Genomic DNA, 18,804 nt, shown 5'->3' with positions numbered 1-18,804 from the left:
AAAGAAATTTAATGGTCTGGAAGTATCAATGAGGCAAAGGAGGACACCCATTTCTATATCATAAAGGACAAGGAGAGAAAATAGGCTCCCCTTAAGAGGGACTAAAGAAAAGCAGTAGTATCAGAGACTAGTCAGATTTCCACTGGAGCATAAAGGTAGAGGGAACTTTTTCAGAAAGTTAATGATAGTGAAGATTTTGCTAATCACCTATCTTGAACTCTGGGCATAAGGGAAGTATTTGAGAGAGGGAAAGTGTGAGATTGAGTACAATTTGTAGATATGCTCTATTTTCCGAGGTTATAAAATGTTGTTGAAAAATATGGGACCAATCTAACATATTTTCCCCTTATTGGTCACTTAGTGTTTCTGTCTGAATGTTTTACTCCATATCTTTAAAGTACAAAGTAACTTTACTAGATATGAGTGTTGACTACTCTTGGGTTTACTTTCCAAGTACTCAGTGTGCCCAATTCAATATGTAGAAACAATGTTGTTGTTGTTGTTTTTCAGAAGAAAAAAGGCTTTGTATTGCGCTTTAAATTTTTATTTTTTTCAATTGTTATGTTTTCCTTCTTTAGGTATTTCAACTACACCTAAGTTTTCTTTGAATGTCTTTTATATCTTTCACTTGAAAATCCTTTGTATCTTTATTTCTGTTTCATTATAGTCCCTTTTTCCCTCTTCTTTCCTCTATTTCTCCTACTTTGCTTTGAATTTATATATTCTTGTTTTTCTTCACATTTTGTCTTTAATTTTTTTCACTTTCTTTTTATTTATCTGTGACTTCTATTAACCTTTTAAAATATATATATATATGTTTGTCTAGTCATTTTATCTGAGATGTTCTAATTTTGACTTACACTCTTCTTTCAGAGCTTTGATAATCTTATTTGATTATAATCTTGTTTCATATGTTTGAATGCAATAGCATTTCCTGGATTATTAGTAGGATGTTTCTATATGGGAGTATGGCTGGGCTATGGTAGCTCTTGCCCCAAAGCTCAAGAGCTTTGCTATCTATCTAATCTCTATATCTATCATCTATCTATCTATCATCTATCTATCTATCTATCTATCTATCTATCTATCTATCTATCTATCATCTGTCTGCCTATCATCTGTCTACATGTTTTAGCCACTTACACATCTTCCAGGGCTGGCCCAATATGATTCAGGTAGGTTTCCTGCCTCTATTTCTGTACTGTCTAGAGCTCTACTAGCCTTGCTTTTTGTGGTGATCTCATCGTTAACATTCTTCATTGCTATTACAGTACTCTATGCACTACTGATTTCTTCTGCCACAGAGTATCTGAGCTTTATCTCTCCCTGGGATCCCCAGTGTTCTCCCCCTTCCCAATGTGATTTCTGTTTCTGTAGTTTTACTTCAGAGTGGACCTTTCCTTCTACAAGGGAAGGTTTATTAGACATTTTTGTATTCCACTAGTGATTTGGTCTCTTCTACATTATTTGAATTTCTTGTTTCTCCATTAGTTGGTGTCCTGGAATCTTTGTGCACTAACCTCTTATTTGAAGCCTAGAGGGACTTCTTTAAAATTTATTAGTTGTCCTCAAATTTACTCACATAGGGTTACATTCAGTCTGTGGTCCTCTCCTTATGGGGTTAAGTATTTATTGGTGACTACTTACACATCCTTCCACTTATTTTCTTTTTACCACTAACACTGTATAGCTAGCTGTTGGAGTTGGACGACCTATGTTATTACTGGTATTTTGGCTTCACCTGAATACTCAGGAGCGTTCCTTATTACCTAGTTTTATTGAAGATATCATTGGCCATTTTAATTTTCTTCAAGTGCCTTAATTGTACTTTTAGCATTTTTTGTGTGAGGGGATTTGAGGAGATTATAAAAAATTTACTAAGTCTCTTTTCACTGCCTTCATATTGCCTCTAGAAGCCTGTCCTTGCTCTTTTTTTAACTTTTTTAATCTTGAAGGATGTCTTTGTTTCCAGCATTATTAAATTTCATGATGGCATGCCTTTGAGTCTATTTTTATACTTTCACTGGGTACTTTCTTGACTCTCTCAAAGTGGGCACTCAGGTCTTTAAGTACTTTGAAAATCTCTTAAATAATTTATTTGATTTTTTCACTCTATTTTTTTCTTTTATTTCTTTCTGGAACGTCTTTAATTGGATATTGAGTATAATGAAGGCCTTCTACTATATTTTTCACTTTACTCTCCTATTTTCCATTTTCTTGTCTTTTTGGCATACTGTGTAGGAAATTTTTTCAATTCCTTCTTCCAAACTGCCCACTGAGTTTTTCATGTCTACTCTTCTTTTTGAAAACCTGAGAGCTTTTAATTTTTGTCTTCTGAGTGTTTTTTTTTCTTTATTTTTTACAGCATCCTATGATGGCTCTTGGATGCAATAACTTATTTCTCTCAGGACATTAATGATAGTTAAGGTTTATTATTTTTTAAAGTTTTTTTCTCCTTATGTAGTTATTTATTCTTTTAATCCAAATTGCTACTTTTCTATTGGGTTGGTTTTTCTTTGGTTTTATAAGCCTTCTTAAAATGGTAATCTTTGGTTGAAAGCTCATATATAAAATTAGAGCAAGTTATGGAGTGTGTGATAAAATTCTGATTAATCTTAATTAATTTAAAATTTAATTTTATTAATAATTTCTTACAGCTGGAAAGAAGGGGATTGGAGGGTGATAGCTAATGGGTATGGAGTTTCTTTTTGGGGTAATTAAAAGTCAATTGTGATGACAATTGCACAGCTCTATGAATATATTACAAATCATTGAATTATACTTTAAATGGGTACATTTTATGATATGTGAATTATATCTCGATAAAGCTGTCAAAAATATACTTGTAATTCTCTGCTAATGTAAGAGAGAAACAGTAACCTACAGACTTTGGAACAAAGAGGGAGATCTAAGTCTTAATGTATGAGTAAATTTTCAACAAATTCTCATGCTTTTAGCGCTCATTGAATCCATTTCCAAAAATATTATTCTGCCAATTCTTCAGGTATTTAGGTATTTATTTTAAATCAAGAGTTCAAGAGATTGCATCTTTAACTGTTTTTTTTAATGTTTATTTATTTTTGAGAGAGATAGAGAGAAAGAGAGACCATGAATGGGGGAGGAGTAGAGAGAGACAGAGACACAGAATCTGAAGCAGGTTCCAGGCTCTGAGCTGTCAGCACAGAGCCCGATACATGGCTTGAACTCACAAACTGCGAGATCATGACCTGAACTGAAGTTGGATGCTTAACAGACTGAGCTACCCAGGCGACCTTGAACTTTTTATACTATAGGTTTAAGATTAACCTTTCTCAATGTGCTCTTAGTTACCATTTTTCTGCTTACCTTCCAGCTTGTAAAATAGTTGCTGTTTTCTTCTCTCACTCTGCTTTAATGGGTTTATATCTTAAGAGACTTTCATTACATTTTTTTTAACAACTGATAATCAATTTATTAAAAAGGATGTTTTCTGCATCTGCAATGGTGACTTCAACCTCAACTCCTGGCTCAATAGTGATGGAAGTAATCTGTTTAATAATGTCAGAAGGACTGCAAATCAGTGAAAATGATCCCAAGTCTTAGAACCTTCACCACAAGCAGTTTTTCTTGTAGTGATTCTCAGAATCACAGGTCCTTTCACTTTGGGATTCTTTTCCCTTGCATCTCTGATCAAGTCAGCACATACCTTCTCCAAAGGGTTTACACTGTGGCTAGTTAGAGTAATTCTAATTTGGTGAATCGCCACCTTTGGTTCCGTGGGTGCCTTCCCAGTGTCTTTAAAAGCCATGGCTGCAGCATAGCTTCCTAACCAACTTGCTCCTCAGCAGAAGCAAACAGCAGGGAGTCAGAAATAGGAGCAGGGTGCCCAGAGCTCTGCTGGATCTGCCACCATATTCCTCAAACAGCTTAAGAGACTTTCACTGAAGTTTTAATCAAGTTTTAGGAGGAAATAAAAATAATGCATGTTTTTATTCAGAAACCTTTATCTGGAAGTCAATAGGCTACATTTGTTTATTTTTAAAATTAATATTAGAAGGAGGTTTAAATTGTTAAAATCCATCTGCTTTTTTCTGATATATGTTCAATTGTCAGGATTGGCTTTGGTAGTTTACAAGTAACTGGTTAGGCAAGATGGCAATTATACCAGGACTGAGTTACAATTGGATATATTCCAACAAGATGTTGTTTGGGGGTTAACATAAAAATACATAAATTATTAGCTAATTTGCCAAATTGTTTGTCAATTAACTAAAATTATTAGCTAATTTAAGTGAAAACACCTAAAAATGTCTTTTTAATTAACTTGAAAACTTCTAGCAAGCTACATTACTGCACATAAACTTAGATACTGAGGAATTAGCTTTTGATTTTAAGAAGTTCTCTTTTCCTCTGGTTAGCACTTTTAGCTATCTGTATCATAATTTCTATTTTGAAATGCATTATACTGTGTACAATTTCTTCTACTTATTTTTTAAAAGATTGTGAATGCAATTTTTAGGACTTCTTTTTATATTCTCAGGTTTGAGAGTTTTCCTGCCCTAAATTTGTGAGACACAATGGAGTGGAGAACTAAGATAAGTATCCAAATTATGTTTCTATATTCTATGCCTGTATTTTATAGCTATTTGATTTCAAAATATTTTTCCTTGGTTCACTTTTACAGTCTTTGCTATTTCTTTGTATTTATTGACACCTCTGTATTGCTATCTGTGTATTTTCCATCAGTTTATAATTCATATATTTCATTTAAAGAATTACCTCCTTTTAGAATCAAAGATGCAAAAGGTCCTTCAGTAATAGCTAAAATTCCAAATTTCCTTTCTCAAAATCTATACGATGAAAAAAATTTAAATAGTTAAACAAAAATTGAATTTGAGGCAAACATATCAGGTGGAAACACTCATGCAAGCTTTTATAGTTATTTTTTTTAGAAAGGATCACAGATTAGTTCTATTAAGTTTAGAAAAGATTATTATTCACATGTCTAAGATAAATGGTAAAGTTAAGGATAAGTGATTATTTGTAGGTAAGAGACATAGATGACAATAATTCTTTTTTCATTTGCTGTAATACATAATACAAGAACAAAGCTCTCTGTGGAATGGCTTTTATGTACTTAGAAGAAATAATGAAACTCGATTTGATGTATTACAAAATTCATATTTGGAATTCACTACCATTTGGTTGTTATTGAAACAAATTTTTCCTCTGCATTTTAAAAAAGTTGAATAATGTTTTTTCACTAATCATCTTTTGAAGTTATTTTGAAGTTATGTTTCTATAGGGCCGTATATATACATGATGCCATATCATGGAGAAATTATAATCCTGAACAAATGAAGCCCATACCCAGAAGAGCCTAAAGTTTATCTTTATACATGTTAGAATAAAAAAAATCAAATTTCATGGTTCAGTATAGAACCTAATCTCTGCATGGTCTAGAAAGAAAACTGCTTTTATAAGAGCAATACTAAGCATTTAGTCAGTGCTATGGGGAGGAAATCTTCCTGAACCATATGGCTTAGGGTGTCACATGGCATTGTTGTCTCACCTCTGTAATGAACTTCTTTTCATAAAGCAGTATTTTGAGTCCCAGACCTATAAGAAACATTTCTGATGGTTATAGCTGCTATGTGAAAAGATGGATATTAACAACAGCGTTTCTAAAATGCTTCTTTATTGAACTCCTTCATTAAAACCAGAACTCTTTTTAAAAAACATTTATATTCTCATTATTGCTATTATTATTTATAGCCCACATAATATTATCTTACTTTATTATTATGAACAATTGGCCTAATTAACCACAATAGTGTAATGGATTTGGCATTTTATGTTTGTATATTTCTCCGATTAATCTCATGAGCAATTTGAATCTATCAATGAATGATGCAGTATTTGTTGAGTGTCCCTCTTCTCTGTACAACATTCTACTTGGTTCTGTAGAAATAAAGAAATACCCAACTGAGATATATATAATATAGTTATATGATATATGGTCTATATGATTATATATATATAATCAAGAATCAAAACTGGTAAGAAATGTTAAATTATGTGGTTGTGATTCCAGATGCTAAGAAATTTAGAGAAGGAAGAAATCAGATCATGTGAGTGAAACAGTAGAGAAAGATTCAAGGAAGTGTCAAGAATTTGGATAGTACTGGAATAGGTAGAAGATCAAAAAGGAAGATATTTCAGGTAAAGAGAAGAAATACAGGAAATACAGGAAAGACAGTATGATAAATTGACCATAATGGTACATCAGGACAAAAAGAATGGGTGAAAATAAAGTTGTTAATCCTATGTTTACCAGGACACCCAGATCATACAGAATAATCATGATATGGATGGACAGACACATCGCTAAATATTCCTGCCACTGACATTGGCTACTTTTTGTCCCTTTATTTATTTTTTATTTTTTAAATGTTTATTTATTTTTGAGAGAGAGAGAGAGAGAGAGAGAGAGAGAGCGAGCGGGAGGGAGGGAGAGAGGAGGGGCAGAGGACCCGAAGCAGGCTCTGTGCTGACAGCAGAGAACCAGATGTGGGGCTTGAAATCACAAAGCATGAGATCATGACCTGAACCAAAGTTGGACGTTTAACAGACTAAACCACCCAGGGCCCCCCCTTTTTGTCCCTTTAGTACCTCACAATGTCCTACTATGCCAACATCATTTGGAAACTGCCTTCCTAGCTGTGCTGTTTTACTCCCATTGACACAGAAGATGTTTCCTGATGATTCCTATGAATACCATGTTGTGCTTGGGGGCATTTAGCCTGTGGCAGGCTGAATAATTGACTCCCCAAAATATCCACATCTTAATCCTCAGAACCTATGAATGGTTACTTTGTATGGCAAGATTGATTTTGTAGATGTGATTATGTTAAGCACTTTGAGAAAGGGAGATTATATTGGATTATCTGGGTGGGCCATTCCTATAATCACAAGTGTCCTTTTTTTTAATATTTATTTATTTTTGAGAGAGAGACAGAGCACAAGTGGGGGAAGTACAGAGAAAGAGAGAGTGAGAAACAGAATCTGAAGTAGGCTCCAGGCTCTGGGCTGTCAGCTCAGAGCCTGATGTGGGGCTCAAACTCACGAACTGTGAGATCACAACCTGAGCCGAAGTCAGACACTTAACTGACTGAGCCACCCACAAGTGTCCTTATAAAACACAGGCAAAACTAGTTTTGGTGATAGAAGAAGATAAGGCAATGTGGTGACAGAAGCAGCAAGTGGTGTTATGTAGCCCTAGCTAAGTGATCTGGAAGGAATCAAGGTATTGATTGATACCTTGGTTTTAGACTCATGAGGCCATTTTAGACTTATGGCCTCCAGAACTGCAAGAGAATAAGTTCCAGTTGTTTAAGCCATTAAGTTTGTGGTCATTTGTCACAGCAGCAACAGAAAACAAATGCACAACTGAAACTTCCCAGCTTGGCCAAAATATATTTAAATATAAGAATAGCAGAAGTAACTGCCAACTTATGTAGGTATCTCTGATATCTAAGAGATATGATGTCTAAGAGAGTGAAAGAGTCTCGGGAATTACTGATACAGCTGTTGAAATCACTGTGTTGATGGCAGAGCATTCTTCAGAGATGCTCATGAGCTGAGAAGGTGGAAATGGGTCTTCAGGACAATAGATATATAAAGTGATGACCAGAAATTTAGGAGAATAGCAGACAATAGATTAAATGGACTATAGTGGTAATATTGGCTTACTGAACGGGGACAACGGACGGAGTAATCATCTGGGGAGAGGGCTATGGAGTGATGCATCATTAGGTTTTAAGTTCAGTGCACTTAAAGAAATAAAGAGAAGTAAAAACTCTTTAGAAAAAAGAACCATTTACCAAAAGAGATGAAGGGATACTGATTCTCTGAGGATGGAGGCTGTTAGTAAGGGTGAAAGGGGGAAAAATTATGGAGAAAATTAGGTGAGGATGTAATGAGAGAAAATTTGAACTGAGTTACAAGTGACAAGGTATTGATGCTCGTAGGAGAAAAATGAGAGGATAGGAGCGTTACAGTGAGGGAAAGTGATGATGGGATGATAGGAGATAATTATTTATGGACTAAGAGCAAATGGGCCAATGTCCTTGAGAATATGAAGTCTCTGTATAGATGCGTGAATAGTAAGACTCCCATAGACACATGGCCACACACCTGCACAGTCAACGACAGGGTCCTGGCCTTGGCGGCTAAGTAGAGGTGTGGGTCTGTGTTCAAAAAGCAGTGGGATTTCATGACATGTGAAGGGTAGGTGTGCTATTGAAATGGAAATAGCTTCTAATCTTCACTGTGACCAAGTGGGATTTACTCCTGGGCTGCAGAGGTGGTTCAATATCTGCAAATAAATAACATGACATACCATGTTAGTACAAGAATGGATAAGAACCATATGATCCTCTCTATAAATGCAAAAAAAAAAAAAAAAGCATTTGACAAAATACAGCATCCATTCTTGAATAAAAACCCTCAAATAAGTAGGGATAGATGGAACATACTTCAACATCATAAAGGTCATATATAAAAGACCCACAGCTAATATTATCCTCAACTGGGAAAAACTGAGAGCTTTTCTCCTAAGGTGGTGAATATGATAGAGATGTCCACTCTTACCATTGTTGTTCAACATAGGACTGGAAGTCCTAGCCTGAGCAATCAGACAACAAAAAGAAATAAAAGGCATCCAAATTGGCAAGGAAGAAGTCAAACTCTTTGCAGACGACATGATACTTTATGTGGGAAACCCAAAAGACTCTACCAAAAAAACTGCTAGAGCTGATACATGAATTTAGCAAGGTCGCAGGAGATAAAATCAATGCACAGAAATTGGATGCATTCTTATACACCAATAATGAAGCAACAGAAAGAGAAATCAAGGAACCGATCCCATTTACAATTGCACCAAAAACCATAAGATAACTAGGAATAAACCTACCAAAGAGGTAAAAGATTTGTACTCTGAAAACTATAGAACATTTATGAAAGAAATTGAGGAAGACACAGAGAAATGGAAAAATATCCCATGGAATAACAAATATCCCATTGGAAGAACAAATACTGTTGCAATGTCTCTACCACCCAAAGCAGTCTACACGTTCAATGCAATCCCTATCAAAATAGCATGAACATTTTTCACAGAGCTAGAAAAAACAATTCTAAAATTTTTATGGAAACAGAAAAGACTCCATATAGACAAAGTAATGTTGAAAAAGAAAACCAAAGCTGGATGCATCACAATTCCAGACTTTAAGCTGTATTAAGCTGTGTTAGAAGCTGTAGTCATCAAGACAGTATGGTACTGGCACAAAAATAGATACATAGATGGGACAGTGGAACAGAATAGAAAACCCAGAAGTGGATCCACAACTATGTGGTCAACTCATCTTCAACAAAGCAGGAAAGAGTATCCAACAGAAAAAAGACAGTCCCTTCAACAAATAGTGCTGGGAAAATTGGACAGCAACATGTGGAATAATGAAACTGGACCACCTTCTTACACCATATACAATATAAGTTCAAAATTGATGAAAGACCTGAATGTGAGACAGGAATCCATCAAAATCCTGGAAGAGAACATAGGCAGCAAACTTTTTGATCTCTGCTGCAGCAACCTCTTACTAGGTATGCCTTTGGAGGCAAGCGAAACAAAAGCAAAAATGAATTCTTGGGATTTCATCAAGATAAAAAGCTTCTGCACAACAAAGGAAACAATCAACAAAACTAAATGGCAACCGACAGAATGGAAGAAGATATTTGCAAATGACATAGTGGGTAAAGGGCTGGTATCCAAAATCTATAAAGAACTTATCAAACCCAACACCCAAAAAATTAAAAAAAATCAGTTAAGAAATGGGAAAAAGACATGAATAGACACTTTTCCAAGGAAGACATCCAGATGGAAAGCAGATACATTAAAAGATGCTCAACATCACTCATCATAGGAAAATGCAAATCAAAATCACAATGAGATACCACATCACACAGGTCAGAATGGCTAAAATTAACAACCCAGGAAACAACAGATGTTGATGAGGATGCAGAGAAAGGGGAACCCTCTTACTCTGTTGGTGGGAATGCAAACTGATGTAGCCACTCTGAAAAATAGTATAGAGATTCTTCAAACAGTTAATAATAGAACTACCCTATGACCCAGCAATTGCACTACTAGGTATTTATCCAAAGGATATAAAGATAGTGATTTGAAAGGGCACACACATCCCATTGTTTATAACAGCACTATTTGCAATAGCCAAAATACATAAAGAGCCTAAATGTCCACCGACTGATGAATGGATAAAGAATATGTGGTGTGTGTGTGCGTATGTGTGTATATATATATATATATATAATGGAATATTACTCAACCATCAAGAAGAATGAAATCTTGCCATTTGCAATGACATGGATGGAACTGGAGTGTATTATGCTGAGTGAAATAAGTTAGTCAGAGAAAGATAAATACCATATGATTTCACACATATGTGGAATTTAAGAAGGAAAACAGATGAACATAGGGGAAGGGAAGGTAAAGTAAAATAGGATAAAAACAGAGAAGGAGACAAACCATAAGAGACTAATAACTATAGACAACAAACTGAGGGTTGCTGGAGGGGAGGGGGATGGGAGGATGGGTTAAATATATAATGGGAATTAAGGAAGGCACTTGTAATGAATGATCACTGGATGTTATATGCTAGTGATGGATCACTAAATTCTACCCCCGAAACTAAAACTACACTACATGTTAACTAACTTGAATTTAAATAAAATCTTGAAAGTAAATAAAAAAACTTTCCCTTCACTATGTCTATGAAATTATGCTTAAGAATTTAATTTGCAACATCATTTGTTGTTTTCTCTGTGCATCAACCTTCTTGTTATAGTTTTATGATAAAAATTATGCTGTAAACTATCTTTTAATAATATATACCTTATTGATTCATTTGTAATAGTTTGTTTCTGAAGTTGAAATGTCCTAGTCAGTGGAAAAATGTTAGCTGTAGCTTTCTCTCTACAGAAACTGTGACTCTGGACCCCAAATGTAAGTTGGGCCCTCAGGATGAAAATACATAATTATTTTTTATTGTATTTATTTCGTCCATTTTATTTACTCTTTAAAGTAAGGATTTACTGTTTTTGCTCATAAGAACAGCCATTCTAGTACAGGAGTATGCCCTGCTGTGATGCAATTCCATACTCATATTAAATCCAGGTACCCCCTAAAGTGTTACAAGTCTTTCCCAGTTATCCTTGTCAAAAGCAGAAAGCACATATATTTACAGTGCTATTAACATTCTATCAAAGTGTAGGTGTAAATGCCCATATCTACCCTGCCTTGCATTGGTTACCTCTGTTAATATTAATAGCACATAATCATAAGCAACTTGATTTCCAAATCATATGTAATCTCCAAAAATATAAAACCACACAATAAAATAAACCAATACTCCCAATTTTTTTCTATTCCTCCTTTAATGGTCACCAAGTCTGTAGATAATAAAAGCAAGAAGAGAACAATGTGATATGATTTAATATAATAAATATAATATTGTGTACATATAACTATATTAATACAATTCAGTGTTTAGTAAATATGTTTAGTAAAGACAAATGTCTTTACCAGAAGAGCATGTTTCATGAGGTATTTAGAAAATATGGTAGGGGCAGCTGAGTGGCTCAGTCAGTTAAGTGTCCAACTTTGTCTGAGGTCATGATTTCATGGTTCATGAGTTTGAGCCCTACATTGGGCTCTCTGCTGTCAGCACAGAGCCTGCTTTGGATTCTCTGTCCCCCTCTCTGTCTGCCCCTCCTCTGCCCATGCATACTCTCTCACTCTGTCTCTCAAAAATAAACATTTAGAAAAAAAGAAAATATGATAGTGACTTGCCCAATGAACCTATGAGAAATTATTAAGTTGCTAATGTGAGTAGTTTTATATTTATGTTTGTTTTTTCCACTGTTTTTTTTTTTTTTTTGGCAACTCTTCTAGAAAGTGGTACTCATTTTGTTTTATGAGATGTTTCTACTATAAATTACTGTGTCATCTTTACCTGTTTGTTAAAATAACCAAGAATCTGTTTTAAGCCCACAGATTTATTGCTAAATTATAACTCTATCCCTGTGTCTCTTATACGTAAAACACATTAGGTTTCTACATAACATTTCTCTATCAATCCACATTAGAAGGCTCACTATTGTGTCAAATTTTAGTGTGGTTATTATACCTGATATAGTAATCCACAGAAGTGGAGTGTGAACTTTGATTTGTTTCTATCATTTTACTAGATGCTGTAGACACAATCCCCAATCACTCAAAACCTACACAATCATCTTAACCTATGTCAGTCAGTTTATCACACAAGATCAACTACTTGATAGACTTTTGCTATGAATTACATATAATATTTTACTTGAATTTAGCCAAGTTAATAAAATAGTTCCCACAAAACTTTTGGATTCCAAAGTAGTTAGGATGATGGGATAGAGTCTATTGACCTGCTTGGACTGAATATCAACCAAATTCATGTGTTGAAGCCCTAATCCCCAATTGTCTGCCTTTGGAGATAGAGCCTTTAGGAGATAATTAAGGTTCAATTAGGTCATAAAGGTGAGGCTCTAATCTGACAAGACTGATGGCCTTATAAGAAGAAAAGAGAAGTCTCTCTCCACATCCATGTGCTCAGAGGAAAGGCGGTGTGAGTACTGCAGCAAGAAGGCAGCTATCTGAAAGTGAGGAAAAGAATTATCAGCAGAAACTAAACCCTGCCAGAAAGTAATCTGAACTTCCAGCCTCCAGAATTGTGAGAAATAAGTTTTTTGGTTTTTTTTTTAAATGCCACCCAGCCCATGATATTTTGTAATGGTGGTCTTAGCAGACTAATACATGATTTATACCCAATAGAGCCAAAATTCTGTAAAGTTGGTGATTTGTATTACCTAGTTGACACACACTGAAATAAAATTGACAATGAAAATGGTCTTTCAGTTTTGAAATCTCTCAGCAATTTGAATTATTGATCTTATCACAGATTTTTATGTCTGATTTATATTTAAGTAATGCATTTCAATAAATTGCTATTTTAGTCACTGCAAACAATGTACATTGTTTACAATAGTACAGATTTACAGAAATAATATATGAAACATTTATCAACCTCATGTATGGCATGCGCATTAGTCAATTAAAATGGATGTCCAACCAATGAGAACAGAAAATAGCTGCTATTTTAAGCTTACCCATTGAGTGGCAGATCTGCCTACTCATACATCAGTATGATTTTTTAAATGAGTGATAGTACCAACAATAGTTGATGCAGTGAGTCTTCTGAGTCATTTCTTTGAAATAATTTTATAGTTCTTCTTCTATAAATGGTTTGTGAATAAACCTGACTTATTTATGGAATATAGTGCATTATAAGAGTTACAACAAGGTAAGTTTCAGATGAGGTGCCTCTTTTTTAAAAATTTTTTAATGTTTATTTATTTTTGAGAGAGAGAGAGAGAGCGTGCAAGTGGGGGAGAGGCAGAGAGAGAGCGAGACACAGACTCTAAGGCAAGCTCCAGGATCTGAGCTGTCAGTACAGAGCCTGATGTGGGGCTCAAACCCACAAACTGTGAGATCATGACCTGAGCCAAGTCTGATGCTTAACCAACTGAGCCACCCAGGCACCCTAAGATGAGGTGCCTCTTGAAGAGGTCAGTTTTGTTATTATTAAATTAAAGGCTAAAACCTCTCTCACATTATTGGCTTCATGTGTTATCTTTGAATTTACAGAGTTTTCGTTTTTGTATTACTTCCTTGCTCCTGGAATAGAGACTACTTTCCTCTGATTGACTTCTAACTTTTGTTAATTGTAGTTATACTTATTTTAAGAACTTTTACATAATCATATGACTTTTTTTGTTAGATGGTATTTAGGTGAGATGATTCCACCACCTATAACATGCAGGTATGTTGGAATCTTGCAGTTTACGGAAAAGTGAAGGTTGAAAAGGCCCATGGAAACCATTCTGTGCAAATCCCACCTCTCCCTGTGCACTGATTTTAAAGATAATAATTTTCTCCCTTTCCACATGATATCTTTAAGAATGATTGTTGCTGCTCTGGACAATTTTGCTTTGTTAATTTCTAGTGGGTATCAATGAAATGAAATTTAAGAACTTCCAAAACATTAAAAAAGCGGACTCAAAATTTTGTTTACCTCATTAAAGGAATGAATTTTATATTGGTTCCCCAGTTGCTAATTGTATTATGTTTTAGCTTTTAGTTTCACAAAGCCAAATTATTATTATTATTATTTGCTTTTCAAAGGAGACTTTCATTTTTCTTATTAGATATACTGTTTGTCTTCAACATATAGATTCTTGGAATAAATCATAATATGAACATTGGTTCTGATGTTCTTAACTGCATGCTAGGCTGGGAAAAAGTATACAGCACTTTGGGCAAATATCTTAATTTCTGTGAGCTAAGACTCTTTATTTATAAGATGAGGTTCATAGTATTAACCTCCTGAAGTTTCTGTAAGGGTTAAATGAAATAATAACATATACTGAGAGTCAACTACATAATAGATATTTTTTAAAAAGGATGATCTTAACCATGCCACCTTCTGTCCTCTTCTACCATCACTTTTGTTATTGTATGACAGTGACAGAAAACATATGGCAACAAAGGAGTTACACATGGTACAAGCTTATAGCTCATTAATGTTTCAAAGTAAAACCATTAACCTTCTTTTCTTAGGTTACTGTGTGACACCTTTGGATTCCTTCCAGCTCTCTCTGCCTTGACCAGGAGTTACACAAAAGATGAGTGTGGTTGACCATAGCATGAGGGAATCCTTACTGGAATCCAAGTTTGGTCCACAAGTACATAGCACAGACTATTATTTTAGTGCTCTAGATGAACAAAATAAATGAAATACTCTATCCTCAAAAAACAACTTACATTTTCATTCAAATGTTGCTTTCCTCTGATGGGAGTCAAGATTTTGTGGAAACAGAGGCAAAATTACTTTGGCATGATTGTGAAATCACATTATAAGTGGAATCAGCAACACTTGGCTCAGATCCAGTTACTCTAATGCATTATGAGTGACTCAATTTAATTGAAAATCACCACCCGACATTGTTATTAGATAAAGTTATGAAATGATTTGCTGTAGCAGCAGGGACTTATAGGTCTTCTGTGCAATATAAAATTTTAATGAAATGGACATTTAAAGATTACCATTATAGTATATCATGTAGTCTATAATTAAAACATTAAATTATTTTTACATAATAAACCAAGATAAATGCAAGGTCTGGGATTTTAAAATGACAAAGCAAATGAGCTTAAATTTTATTAATAACATATTGTCACATAAAATAAACAAATATGTCTGGTAATGACCATGTAGGAGACGCCATTGAACAACTATTTTTTTTTTGTCTGAGAAGCAGAAAATTAGGCAGATATTTAGGAAAAGGGCATGGTTTTTCTATGCAATACACTATAAGGTGCTTGGAGATTTGATGTCTACATGAGATACCAAGAATATATTTTAAAACATTTTGAGCCAATGTGGTAGACTCCCCAGTATTTATTCCACTGCAACTCGTTAGCCTCTAACCATTGTAATCTCATTGTTCTGGCCAGTGGTTTGTTTAGTTGTGACAGCAACTTGGCTCCACTAGAATGTAAGTTATATGAGGGCAAGATTTTTGACAGTTGTGTGCATTGATGTATCCCTGTAACTTAGTGACAGGCCTATGGTAGACACTCATAAATAGTTGTTGAAAAAAGAATAATAGAGCAGAAAAAAAAGATGAAGGAAGGAAAGAAATAAGGGAGAAGGGGAGGAAGAGAGAAAAATGGACAGACAGAATAAATGGAAGAAGAAAGAAAAGGAGAAAAAAAAGAACAGAGAATGACCCAAAGGGAGAGGATTGTTTGGGTTCCTGGAATCAATCAATTGATCTCTCTCTGTCACTTTCTTCCTACTTGAGCAAGGGTCATTTTGCTTTATTTTTTTTTTTTTCTGACAGCCATTCTAAAAAAATAAAGACAGCCATAGGACAGTATAGATCTCATGTAGGGTAGAGTAGGGCAATGGAAAGAACCTGAGTTGTTTCTTTTCTCCTAGTCTCACTGGGGCATAACTGAACACATATCAGTGTAGAAGTTTAAGGTGTATAGCATAATGGTCTGTGTTACATATATTGTGAAATAATTACTTCAGTAATTTTAGTTAGCATCAGATAGATACAATAAAAAATTTAAAAAAAGAAAAAAATTGTGTTGAGAACTCTTAAGATTTATTCTCTTACAACTTTACTATGTCATAAAAGTGTTAGCTATAGTCATCATGTTGTATATTACATCCTTAGTACTTACTTATTTTATAACTGAAAGTTTATACCTTTTGACCACCTTCTTCCATTGCCCTCCTCCACTGCCTACCACCACTTATTTGCTTGGTGTCTGGCTTTTCCCCACCTTAGCTTCCACATATAAGTGAGATCATACCAGTATTTGTCTTTCTCTGTTTGACTTATATTACTTAGCATAACATTCCACCCCTCTGGTAATCAGTGGTTGTTTCCTGTATGTGTGAGCTTGTTTCTGTTTTGTTTTGTAGGTTCATTTGATTTTAGATTCTACATGTTAGTGGAATAATATGGTATTTTTCTTTCTCTGTCTAACTTATTTCACTTATCATAATATCCTCTAGGTTCATTCATGTTGTCTCAAATGGCAAGATTTCATTCTTTTTCATGGCTGATAAATATGCCATTGTGTCTGAAATCAGGAAGTGTGATGCTTTCCACTTTTTTCTTTCTTAGGATTGCCTTGGTTATTCAGGGTATTTTGTAGTTCCATATAAATTTTAGGATTTTTTTTTCCTACTTCTGTTAAAAATGCCATTGGAATCTATATGGGGATTGCATTGAATTTTTGGATAGCTTTTGGTAGTATTAGCATTTTAACAGTATTAATTATTTCAACCCATAAACACAAGATACCTTTCCATTTTTTGTGTGTCTTCTTCAATTTCTTTCATCAATGTTTTATATTTTTCCAAGTCAAGATTTTTCACCCTATTTTTTAAGTTTATTCCTAAGTGTTTATTAATTTTTAATGCTGTTGTAAATGGGATTGTTTTCTTTAATTCTTTTTCGGATAATTCATTCTTAGCACATAGAAATGCTACTGATTTTTGTATGTTAATTTTGCATCCTTCAAATTTACTGAATTTGTTGATTAGATCTAACAGGATTTTTTTGGTGAAACATTTCAGATTTTCTATATACAAAATAATGTCATCTGCAGATAGAGATAATTTTACCTCTTTCTTTCCAATTCTGATGCCTTTATTTCTTTTTCTTATCTGATTACTCTGGCAAGGACTTCCAGTATCATGTTGAATAGGAGTGGTAAGAATGAACACCCTTATCTTGTTCTTGATCTTAGAGAAAAAGATTTCAATTTTTCATCTTTGGTATTATATTAGCTGTGGGCTTGTGTTGAGGTACATCCATTTTATACATAATTTGTTAAGTTATCGTCATGAATGTAACTGATTTTGTCAAATGCGTTTTTGGCATATGTTTTTTAGAAATATACAATGTATCAAGACTGAAATCAGAAAGAAATAGAAAGTCTGAATAGGTCACTTACTAGTAAGAAGATTGAATCAGTAATAAAAAATCTCATAATGCAGAAAATCCCAGAACTACATGGTGAAGTTTACTAAACGTTTAAAGAAGAATTAATGCCAATGCTCCGCAAACCATTTCAAAAACTAAAGAGGAGGAAACACTCTCAAATTCATTTTATAGGTCAGCATCACCCTGATACGAAAGTCAGAAAAGGACATTATCAGAAAAACAAAACAAAACAAAAAACAATAATCCAATATTCCTGATGAATATAGTTACAAAAATTTGCAAACACTGGCCAGCCAGGGTCACCTGGGTAGCTCAGTCAGTTGAGTATCCACCTCTTGATATCAACTCAGGTCATGATCTCAGGGTTGTGAGATTGAGCCCTGCATCAGGCTCCATGCTAAGTGTGGAGCCTGCTTAAGATTATCTCTTTCTCCTTTTGCCCCTCCCCTTCATTCATGTATGCTCTCTCTGCCTTTAAAATAAAATAGTTAATAATTAATAATAATAATAATAATACCAACCAGCCAAATTCAGGAGCACATTAGAAAGATCATTCACCATGATCAAGTGGGATTTATGCCAAGTGGGATGCAAGGATTGAGCAACATACACAGATCAATCAATGTGAATATATCACATTAATAGAATGAGAGAAAAAAATGATTATCTCAATAGGAACCTGAGTTCTTGATGATAAAGTTGAGCATCTTAATTAATCAAGCCCAAAACAGTTCTACCTCTGAACTTAATTATGATGCAGCAAAATATTTATTTTATTTATTTTATTTTATCTGAATTGAGTCAGAAGTTTCATTTTTGTTGCTGAACACTTCCTAATAGACAACGTCTGGATTCCAGAGTCTGCCGATAGTAGACTCAGGTTTAAAACCATTTTACCAGTCAGAACCTGGTATGTGACTGGTAATGAGGCTCTCTGTAATCAGTAATAACAACAGCAACAACAGTATTATTCTCTGATACTATGTTCAAGCCCTGCGCTAATGTTTTACATATACTAGATCCCTATGCTAGCCTTACTAGGTGGGTATTCTTGCTGCCAGCTTACAGATGCAAAAGTTAAGGACATTTCACAGGATACATAGTGAATAAGGGAGGTTGATATAGGATATT

The 18,804-nt window shown here is 34.4% G+C and overlaps 2 long non-coding RNA genes and 1 pseudogene across 2 annotated transcripts in view; 2 read left to right on the top strand and 1 right to left on the bottom strand.

Annotated features, from left to right (window-relative positions):
* The window catches only part of LOC147581038 (uncharacterized), a 397,405-nt gene extending 390,554 nt beyond the window's left edge, over nt 1-6,851 (top strand). The window contains exon 6 of the long non-coding RNA XR_015251333.1: nt 4,520-6,851. This is a non-coding gene — a long non-coding RNA (uncharacterized LOC147581038). The remainder of the gene's footprint in view (nt 1-4,519) is intronic.
* LOC147581039 (small ribosomal subunit protein uS10 pseudogene) lies at nt 3,432-3,787 on the bottom strand (annotated as a pseudogene).
* Nucleotides 6,852-10,643: 3,792 nt separating the features above from the next.
* LOC147581037 (uncharacterized) overlaps nt 10,644-18,804 on the top strand; it is a 61,549-nt gene continuing 53,388 nt past the window's right edge. Inside the window, exon 1 of the long non-coding RNA XR_015251332.1 lies at nt 10,644-13,713. This is a non-coding gene — a long non-coding RNA (uncharacterized LOC147581037). The remainder of the gene's footprint in view (nt 13,714-18,804) is intronic.

The sequence above is a fragment of the Puma concolor genome, chromosome B2 (assembly GCF_028749965.1).
Source record: "Puma concolor isolate L17-30 chromosome B2, mPumCon1.1.hap2, whole genome shotgun sequence".
In the NCBI taxonomy this organism is placed as follows: domain Eukaryota; kingdom Metazoa; phylum Chordata; class Mammalia; order Carnivora; family Felidae; genus Puma; species Puma concolor.
This window is presented reverse-complemented; position numbering and strand designations above follow the sequence as displayed.